Genomic DNA, 10,659 nt, shown 5'->3' on the forward strand with positions numbered 1-10,659 from the left:
ATTGCCTAATTCGGTTCCATTCATCTTAAGACTGATTAGTCTTGTTACATCTATTGTCAAGTTCTCTTTTTAAACTTACTTTTTTTTAAGTTTCTAATTTTAAGGTCAAAAAAGCACCCAATCCATACAAGTGCTGAAACCAGAGCCATCTGCAGCGTGCCGCTGTGGACCCCTGTTAGTGCCACGTGCCCGGCCAGCGGGTGGATGTGTTAGCACACTGCCCACTCTGAGCAGAGAACCAGCCTGGGGTGATGGCCCCAAACTTTGTCTGGGATCTCACTGAGCTCAGACTGTGGGGGACTGGAAGTCCATTAAGATAGCTTTACATGCATGAACTTGGTGAGGGCTGTGATTTTTAAAAGACCCGTGCAAGGCAAGTGGACTTCTAATCAGACATGCACATCTGAGGATATAAGTTGAAGGCACAGAATAGACAGCAGAAATGGCCTGCAGAGCGCAATTTGCAAACCATTGCTCTGGTACACCCCAGCGCTATCAATCCCCAGACAGGACAACTTTTCGTCATTGTTGTCCTCTCTCCGTTTGTCTTTTTGTCTTGGAGTAGTTCTCTTCTGTTTGTGTGTTTTGTTTAGCTTTTTTATTTTAAGGGATTATATTGCATTGTTACAGATACTATACAAAAGGCTGAAATTTGTCACTTTTTAATGATAGGCAATGCCAGATGAAAGACTATGAGGAACCTCTGGCGCCTGGTTTTGGACTGGCTCATGCAAAGGGAAGCTGACACTACACTGGGATGCCTTGATGTTGACAAGTATTCTTAAACCTAAAAAGGCACTTCAGTTTGTGTGTGTGTGTGTGTGTGTGAGAGAGAGAGAGAGAGAGAGGGAGGTTGAGAGAGAGACCTGAATTCTCCAGCAAAACTCTAAATTAGTATCCAGAGAATAGCAGGGCTTCTTTGGGTCTTGTCTTCCTGAGATAGAAGGGAGTAAGGCCTGGACATGTGAGGAGCAGGGTCCTCAGTGCTGTTCTCCCTGATCAGCTGTGCCCGAGGACACAAGTCCAGAACCCCCTCATTCTTTCCTGCCTTCACACCCTATCCTCAAAAGCAGCATAATGTGATCAAAGGAGGACAAGCCTAGAGTTAGAAGTTCTCATTAGTTACTTGATGTTTCTAATGTGCATCGACAGCGGCATGACTGAAGGGGGGACTTGGAAGTGGCCCTCGCTCACCTCAGTATCTAATCTAAGTGAAAATAGTGTGCTTGGTGGCTGGAGACCCTAACTCTCAATCAGCCTGCTGTCAAGCTCCCCCTGAAAAAAGAGCCCATGGCTACTTGCTTGACAGTTTACAAGGCTCCCCACTGGGAGCATACATCCCAGATGTATCCAGGTAAATGGATTTCTAGAGCAACTCTGGAAAATTAAGTAACTCTGAGGAGTTGAACCTGAGTGATACGTCCAGAGAAAGGATTACTTGCTCCTTTGTATGTTTAGACATGCTAATTTTAAGGTTTAGAGTTTGTTTGCTGCTTTTTGTTTTTTGGTGATTAGATGGCTGCATAAATATGCAGTTAGATATACGAGATCTGACATGTCCTTTTTTCTCTTTACCTCCCACTCTTGAACCGTAGAGTCTTGATATTAGCAAGTGTATGTCCATCATCCTTCCAAATCCTTCAAAAATGGATATAATCTTATAGGCCCCTGCCCAAACTGAGCTTATATTCACCATGCACGTAAGCTGCCTTTTGACCTTTTGTTAGTGGGGAGGGCATAGCTCAGTGGTAGAGTGTGTGCTTAGCACGCACAAGGTCCTGGGTTCAATCCCCAGTGCCTCCATTTCAAACAAACAAACAAACCTAATCTACCCCCCAATCTGACCTTTCCTTAAAGTTCCTTTCGTTCAGCGGGTCATTTTCATAAAGAACCAACACTTTTCATCTTTGTTAGTGTTGCCAAGAGCTTCAGAGGCACCCAAGTGGACCAGCAGCGATTCAGATGCTAAAGCGGCTGCAGGGCTTGCTCAATGCTTGGAACCACACCCTCCATGAAGCCAGCAGCCCATGTCCTGGGACTCAGTGGGTGTTACATAAAGACCTGTTGGAATGAATGACCCAGATTCCTGCCTTGGAAGAGTGACTTGTTAGAGACCTTCAAGTTGCTCAGAAATGTCAGACCCATTTTCAGTGGCTCAGATGGCAACATTAGATCTGCTCATTTGCCATGATCTGACCCTTCACTCATTTCCCATCTCATTTAGGGTAAAATCTACGGTCTGTGACAGGGGGTGGCAAACTTCTTCTGCAAAGGACCAAATAGTAAGCATTTTAGGCTTTAAGTGTGTCTTGGCCTGCTCAGGCTGCCATAACAAAATCCTACAGACTGGGTGACTTAAGTAGCAGACATTTATTTTCACACACCTCTGGAAACTGGAGGTCTGAGATCAAGGTGCCATCCTGGTCCGGTTCTGGTGAGTACCCTCTTTCTGGCTTGTAGCTGGCTGCTTCTCTGTGTCCTCAACATGGAGGTGGGGTCATCAGGGTGGACTTGGAGAGATGGAAGAGCAAGCTCTTCGGTATCTCTTTTTATGAGAACACTAATCCCATCATGAGGGCACCACCCTCATGAATTCATCTGAACCTAATTATCTCCCCATCTCCAAATACCACTACACTGGGAGTTAGGGCTTCAACCTCTGAATGTGTGGGGGACACAATTCAATCCATCACAGTGGGCTAGACGGTCTCTGTCACAACTGCTCAACCTGCTGCCACTGTAGCATGAAAGCAATCAGAAAAAAATAAATATGCTGAAATTTGAATTTCATGAATTTTCATATGAAAACTTATAATGAATCATTATTCTTCTTTTGATTTTTTCCCCCCAATCATTTCAAAATGTTAAACTCAACGTTAGCTCATGAGCCACGTGAAAACAAGTGGCAGGCCAGACTTGGCGTCTGGCCCAGAGCTGGCCAACCACTGACCTAAGAGGCCACGATTGTCTGGCCCCTTCTTGCTTCTTTGACGTCTCCACTGCTCCCTTCTCACCCCAATCCAGCCTCCATGTTCGCTGCCATGCCTGCCCAAGCTCTTTCCTGTGTCCCTAATTTCCCAGGGACTGGCCCTCTGCCTTTATTGGGTTTGGCCACCACCTTGCAGGGCCCTTTCCTGTTGGTCATATCTAAGGGAGCTTCCTCTTCCTCCTTCCCCACCCTGTTATCCTGTTTTATTTTGTTATTTCATAGCTCTTGTCTTGGTCTAAATGTATGTCTCTATTTGTTTACTCCTTTGTTGTCTGTCTCTCCAGCCAGAATGCGAACTTCATGGAGACAAGAAATTGATTTGCCGGCCTCATTCACTGTTGTGTCCACAATGTCTGGAACCATTTCTGGCACATAAAAGATGCTCAAAAAATACTTGAATAGAAAATATCAAATAAATGAATGATTCAAATGGAAGCAAATGCTGGTGTATTTAAGATTTTTTAAAAGTTTGACACCAAATTATTTTAGTATATATGTTATCTACCTTTAATTTATAATAACTACTACCATTATCACTTTTAAATTTTGAATTTATCCTGCAAAGATAGCAGGTGTTTTGTTTTTGTTTTTTTTTTTAATGGAAATGTAAAAGGCAGCAGTTGGTTTTCTGGTGACAGGTGTCTTTCTCTGTCTTTTAATAGCCAAAGTTGTAAATTATTGTGACCATAAGAGTTTGGGATAATGATGGGCTGGATTTTGCTTGTTTTGTCTGTCTTTTTGGGAGATGGGATTGAGGGGAAAGGAAGGAGGCCCAAGGACAGAAGAGGTTCATAGAGTTCAAGGCACAGTCCCCTGGGATGCTCACTGAACTTCCTTAAATTGAAAAGAACAGAGCCTTGCCTTACAGTCTGAGTGCTGGCTATCCAGAGGCCACCGCCACCCCCACCCCTGACCCCAAGTATTCCCTTTTCTGGGATGGATAACTCAAAGGTGGGGAGGTTTCATTTCTTCCTTTCTTTTACAAGGGGGTAATCTCTTAGCTGCCTGTGGAAATAAGGCTGCTTTGAAAGAGGAGCTTAACACCTTGTAAAGCTTTCCCCCAGGGCGAGTAAGTCAGCCATCCTTAATGCTTCTCGAGGTTAAAATTTCTTTTCTTTCTCTCTCTCTCTTTTTTTTTTTTACCTTTTTTAGTGAAGTCGAAAGTGAACTTCTGTGCACTTGTTAAAAAGTGCTACTTGGGTAAAGAAAATATGTCTGGGTCCTTTTCCCCTACAAATGTGTAAAATTATCAGTTTGGGGGTAGCATTAAAACATTTCAGACTTATCAAGATTTAAATAAAAAACGAGGTGCTAAACAATGAATGTAATATGTCACCTTTTATTTAAGAAAGAGGGAAAAATGAGATATTTATTTGTGTTAGCTTCTGTTTGCTAAAGAAGAAAGAGTAACCATGGTCTCTGATGGACAGGTGGGGCTGTGCGGGAGGGAGAGGAGGACAAAGCTGGAGACAGGACCAAGGGTGACACTCTCCCTTTATATCTTTTTATATCATTATGACTTTTGAATCATATAGTGTTATTCCCTATCCAAAAATGTAAAATGAAAAATAAATATTTTCTAAATTCTTAACTCTCATCTTATTTTGATCTTTGGCACTTACTCTTCTAATCTTTTCTTTCTTTTTTTTGAGGGAAGCCCCCCTTTTTTTTAAATTGTGGTGCAACGCACACAACATAAAATTTACCATTTTAACCATTTTTTAAGAGTGCAGTTCAGAGGAGTTAAGTACTTCCACAATGTTGGGCAACCACCACCAATATCCACTTTCAGAACTTTTTCATCATCTTCAGCAGAAGCTCTACATGCACTAAACAATAACTCCCCTTGTAGCTCCTGATAACCTCTACTTTCTGTCTCTGTGAATTTGGCTATTCTAGGTACCTCATATAAGTGGAATCATATAATCATCCATTTGTGTCTGGCTTATTTCTATTAGCAGAAGATCTTCAAGGTTCATGCATGTTGTAGCATGCATAGAATTTCATTCTTTTTAATGGCTGCATAATATTCCACCACATGAGTATATGATGAATCTGTTTATCCATTCATCTGTTGATGGACATTTGGGTTGTTTCCACCTTTTAGCTATTATGAGTAACACTGCTTTCATTATACCATTATATACTTATAGCATGTAATTATTTGCATTTTATCTTTCTCTCCTTCTAGACTGGGAGCTTTGAGGGTAAAGGTCACATCTTAAGTATCTTATTCATTTCTCTGAATTCTCAGCTCTAGTAGAATAATAAACAAGTGTTTAGTTGGCATTTGTCTGTCTGTCAAATGACTAAACGGTAGGTTGAAAATGAGTTTTGAGTTTCTTTCCTAAAGGACAAATGAGAATTCAAAGGTATTTGTTCAGCTCTGTCAGTTCTGAAGCAGTGATCTTGTTTACTTGGAATCAGGTTTAAGTTGAAGCACGTTTAGGTGATAGGAAGTAGCTGCAGAAACATAGCCATTTTCCAAACACAACATAGCAGCCAGGAGGCAATGTTAATGAACACGAACTAATAGGAAACACTCCTTCTCTGTGTGTGTCTGAGTGTAGGTATGTGACTCCACCGTGAACTGGCCATACAGGCTGACCCAGGCACCGCCACCCTATCCCTGCCGGAGGGCCCTGTGTTAAGAATAAAGGGACTAAGTTTAGAAACAAGCAAAGGGAAGTAGCACTGGGGTTTAGGGTGAGTTCACGCAGTTGCTTGGCCACTCTGACCCTGGGCAGATGTCCCCTCATCTCTCAATGATGGATGATGCAGCAGCTTTGACCAAGCTGAACAACTCTGCTTCCAAGGCCAGCTGCCAGTTTTTTCCTTTTTGCAAAGGCACCCTGAAAGGATATTGATTTAGGAGCAGCCCCTCACGGTTGACTCTGTCAGTCATGGTGATGATGTGGAAGCAGGGTAGATGAAAGGCCAGGCCCACTTTTGGAATGAGAAATAAAGCCTGTGGTGGACTGAGAAAGGGGGGTGGGGTGGAGGTGAGAGAGTTCTCTGTTATTTTAAACGTGTGCTGGCTTTTAGAGAAGTGATATGGAATATGGTGGAAATGTAGAGCTGTAAAGAATTGCACTGATAATCTAGTCTAGCTTCTCAGATTTATTGGTGAGGAAATTAACAGATGAGGTTGCTTCAGACGTCTTGCATGTGTCCACATTACTGTGAGGCCAAGTTAGGCAGCTACCAAGACATTTTCATCTGAACTGCTCAGCCTTCAGGAAACAACTTGATTTTCCAATGAAGGCTTTTCCTTCAACAACACCATTTTTTTTTTAACAAAGCTGAAATGAATAGACATTGAACTCTAGAAAAATAAGTTTGCTAGAAATGGAATGTATAATGATTAAATAGTTTTGTTAATGTAATGATTTATAGTGGGTTTTTTAAGAACAGATAGTCATACAGAAAAATTGATAGCATAGTATATAGTTAATTTCTTCTGTCAGTAACATCCTACATTAGTGTGGTTCACTTGTTAGAATTAATGAACCAATGTCAATACATTCTATTAACTAAAGTCCATACTTTTTTCAGATTTACTTAATTTTTACCAATGTCCTTTTTCTATTCCAGTATCCCATCCAGGAGACCATATTATTGTCATGTCTTCTCAGGCTCCTCTGGTCTGTGACAGTTTATCAGACTTTACTTGTTTTTCATGACCTTGACAGTTTTGAGGAATTCAGGTCAGGTATTCTGCAGAGTGTCCCTCAGTTGGGATTTGTCTAGTTTTGTTTGTTTTGTTTTGTTTTGTTTTGTTTTGTTTTGTTTTGTTTTCATGATTGGACTTGGGTTATGGGTTTAGGGGAGGAAGACCATATAGATAAAGTGGCATGTCATCACTTCATATCAAGGGTACATATTATCAACATAACTTACCACTGTTGATGTTAACCTTGATCACTGAGCTGAGACAGTGTTTATCAGGCGTCTCCACAATACTCTTTTTTCCTCACTTTCCCATACTCTGCTCTTTGGAACTCACTATGCACAGCCAATGCTTAGGGAGCAGGGAGTTGTGTTCCATTTCCTTGTGGGCAGAGTATCTACATAAATCATTTGTTGTAGAGGGTTTTTATATTACAAGGAAATCTTATTGTGTTATTTACTCATGTAAATTTACTCAGGTGGGCATCTCAAAATAACATGAATAATTGAAACATAGATAAATCACAAATATTGAGTTAGTCTATAGTTTTTGATTCTTTCTTTCCTCTATAATTTTTCAATTAATTAGAACTGAAAATTTGATTAACTTGCCTTTTTGTTCCTCTGTGACAGGAGTAAACTCCTTGAAAAATGGAATGGAGTTTTTGGAGAGATAGATGTGAATATTCCATGTATTGGCTATTCAGCCCCTAAGAAATAAATGATTCGTTTTGTTTACTATTGATTAATTACTTTTTCTCTCTGTCTCTCTTTTTAATTTTGGAAATTTTACTTAATGTTGGGAGAGAGAACCATCATTTACTTAGTACTTCTTGTATGCAAGGCAATTTACGTTCATATTATCTGACAGAAACTCTGAGTGCTGATGAGTGGTTGAGGGTGTTTGAAATATAGTTTTTCTGTTCTACAGATGAGGAAGGAGATACTTGGAGAGATTAAGCCATTTGCTCAAAGTTTACATGGACTAATCCAGATCTAGTTCCTGACTGCAAATCCTTGAGTGTTCTTTGTACTCTCCTTGGCACCCCATCCCCTATCCTTTATTCCTGTCCTTCATGGTGAATTTGATGGAGGGGAAGGGAGGGCTCGCCATGATGCAGAGAACATTCTAAAGCAGTGGTTTTGGCGTTCCCCACAAGACCATTTTTATTTGACTTGCATAATTTATAAACTGATTGTTGGCCACTAGGTACTCAGGCAAATCCCTTCACACCCAAAATCTCAGTTTCCAAATAGGTAAAAAGAGAACTTTGAGTAGGTCACCTCTTGAGCCTTCCCAGCAATCACACCACTTCCTCTTCTGGGGCAATCCTTGCCCATTCTTTTTTTTTTCCCTTGCCCATTCTTTTCTGGTTTTCACATCCTCAGGATTTTGACTGTTGGAGTGCATTGTGGCTCTTGTAGAAGGCTAACAGTATTAGTAAGCAGAGTAGAAATGTGGGCTATTCATAACAACTTATTCAAGATAGTGTTATTTGGTTTTTGATAATGGAAGAAAAACACAAATGTGTGCACTAAATCACATTGGCGAGAGTGTGTAATCTGATGCCAAGTGTAAACTGAACAGACTTCAGGCTTACTGACATCAGATTCTTTGGTTATGGTTTCTTCTTTTTTTAAGTACTTCTGGTTTCTTATGTTTAGGTGGTTTTCCTTCTTGACCTCCTCCCTTATTCCCATTCCAATTTCAGTAAAAGATAAGAGAATGGAGGAAAAGCCAGCGAAGACTGTGTGTGCGCAGGGCAGGGCGGCAATGCAGCACCTTAGCAGAGTCTCCCTTTCACTGAGATCTGCCCTGTAACTAAGACAGCCTCCTCGAGTGGACTAAGCCAGGCACGGCTGGTTTTCTCCACCTTCACCTAAGAGGCTCTGACTCTTCTACTTAGGGGCAAAAGGAAACTTTCATGAGCATTATGACAAGAAAAGATAACGATGGTCATGCCATTAATTAAGAAGCAAAAGAAACTTTCCTGTTCTCCCCCAAACTGAATGTTTAGTTCTACAAGGGTGTGCCCACACTCTGGAGGTTGTCACTAAGTAGACTGATAATTCTGAGCAGGTCATTTTCTGCCTGATGCTTCAATTTCCTCATATCTAAAATGGGCGTTAGTATCTGCCTTCCCACCCTAATGACTGGTACAGGGATAAAACAACACAAGAAAGAGCTTAAGAAGTTGAAGATGTCCCAGAAGCATAATGGCGTGTCTATTGAAAGAGCAAGCCTTTCCAGCAGAATTGGAAAAATGAAATTCCCTGTAAGTCTTCTAGCCACTAAGGCATCTGTACCTCTAAGCAACACACAGAACGTCCAACATTTTGCTATTTCTTAAAGATTCAAGGTCATCACATGAATATTGGTTATAGAATTATTCGAGGTCCCTGGAGTGAAATTTAGAATGGGTCTTGTTGTTCTGTAGCCTACTCACTGATTATCTAAACAAAGAAAGAGGTACTGAATTTTCTTAGGGGATTAGCTATCTACCTCTTTGTTACTTGTGAAAACAAACAGGAATGTTTATTTGGGTACAAGAAATGTTAGCTTAATAAAAGCAGACATTCACCACCACCATCCCCGCCAAAAAAACCAAAAAAAAACAAAAAGAATTGTTCAAGGTCTTTGCTTTTTATTCCAAGTGGCTTCAGGCTGCTGTGATGGGGTTTTTTTGTTTTGTTTTGTTTTGTTTTTTTTTTTTGAGTCCTTAATTATTTGTTCTGCTTTTCCATTTCTTTCTCACTGAAAGACTGTCAGCTTCCCCTCTTGTGTAATGAATGCGGTTTCCTTCATCCTTTCTGATTGCCTTTTCTGGTTTTCTGCCTTGGTGCTTGGAAATCTGGTAATTAATTCATTAGCGTCATCTTTAATACACAAGTAAATGACTGGCCGTGGGGAACTGCCATGATTTGTGGCTGCAGCCTTTGTTGCATCTTCGTTGGTTATCTGGCCTGTTACAGATCATGGGCGTTACCCTAGCCTTATTTTCTTCCTTTTCCTCCACTGCGGTGTATTTTCTCCAGTGTTTGTATGATTCTGGCACTTTGCTGAGACTCCCTTACTGTGCAACAGTGGTTTAGACTTTAGTGATTTAGAGCAAGTTCTGATCAACCCTTGGCTCCTCTGAGAACTTTTCCTTAAGTAGGCAAGGGAGGTCATTGCTTTTTCTTCATTTGACAGGAACTTTGCTTAGTTCCTTGTCATCTCTGTCAAGTAAGCTGGGTTCTTAGCTCTTCTTTAGGGGAGGAAGCACCCTTCTTGCCTCAAAAAGCGTGTCCTTTAGGACAGACTGGCTACTCTTTGCAGAACTCTGTCTCCATTTTACAAACAAGGCAACAGTGGGGCTGGTTTAAGGAGCACAGACCATATGGCTTGTGGCAGGGCCAGGGCTGGTGCTGATGGAATCTGCTGGTCTCTGACTCCAAGTTGTTCTTCTACCACATCTCAACTGGGACCTGAATCCTTACTTCTGTGATAAAAGATCCAGGAAAATCAAGCCCAGTGCTTATATGTCCATTTAAGTGTTCCTGAACCCTCTTTGATTCCTCTTGTGCCCAGCAGGCCATCTCTCCCTGCGGAGGACAGCCTAGTGGCTGTCTCAGGAGAGCCTCAAGCCCTCGAAATCAAATGCAAGAATTGTGTGCCTATGACTCTGAACATAGCTTTCTTCAAAGTTCCAAGGCCCTTTGGCCTTTAAAAAATTGGCATATACTAACATAGTATTGTGGGTACGTGACAAATAACATTTCTCCCCACCTAATTCATACTGGCCCATTCAGAGGATTAAAATACTTCAAACACCTCTTTTTATTTGCATGCTGTGATAGCAGATGGCAGTTGAAATTTTATAGTTGTCTCTTACTGCTCTTCTATGAACAGAAATGACTTTCCTATGAAGCAAACGTGTGACATTTGAAAATGGCATGATACTGCAAACTCAAACTATGATTTTCTGCATTCTTAATCATCTGTCTAGTAGAAGAAGTCA

General features: G+C 41.1%; 1 non-coding gene across 1 annotated transcript; it reads left to right on the plus strand.

Annotated features, from left to right (window-relative positions):
- The first annotated feature begins 1,731 nt into the window (after positions 1-1,731).
- On the plus strand, positions 1,732-1,803 carry TRNAA-AGC. The gene has a single exon. It is a non-coding gene; the product is annotated as a tRNA-Ala (tRNA).
- The last annotated feature ends 8,856 nt before the right edge of the window (positions 1,804-10,659 follow it).

This window comes from Camelus ferus, chromosome 8 (genome assembly GCF_009834535.1).
Source record: "Camelus ferus isolate YT-003-E chromosome 8, BCGSAC_Cfer_1.0, whole genome shotgun sequence".
NCBI classification, from domain to species: domain Eukaryota; kingdom Metazoa; phylum Chordata; class Mammalia; order Artiodactyla; family Camelidae; genus Camelus; species Camelus ferus.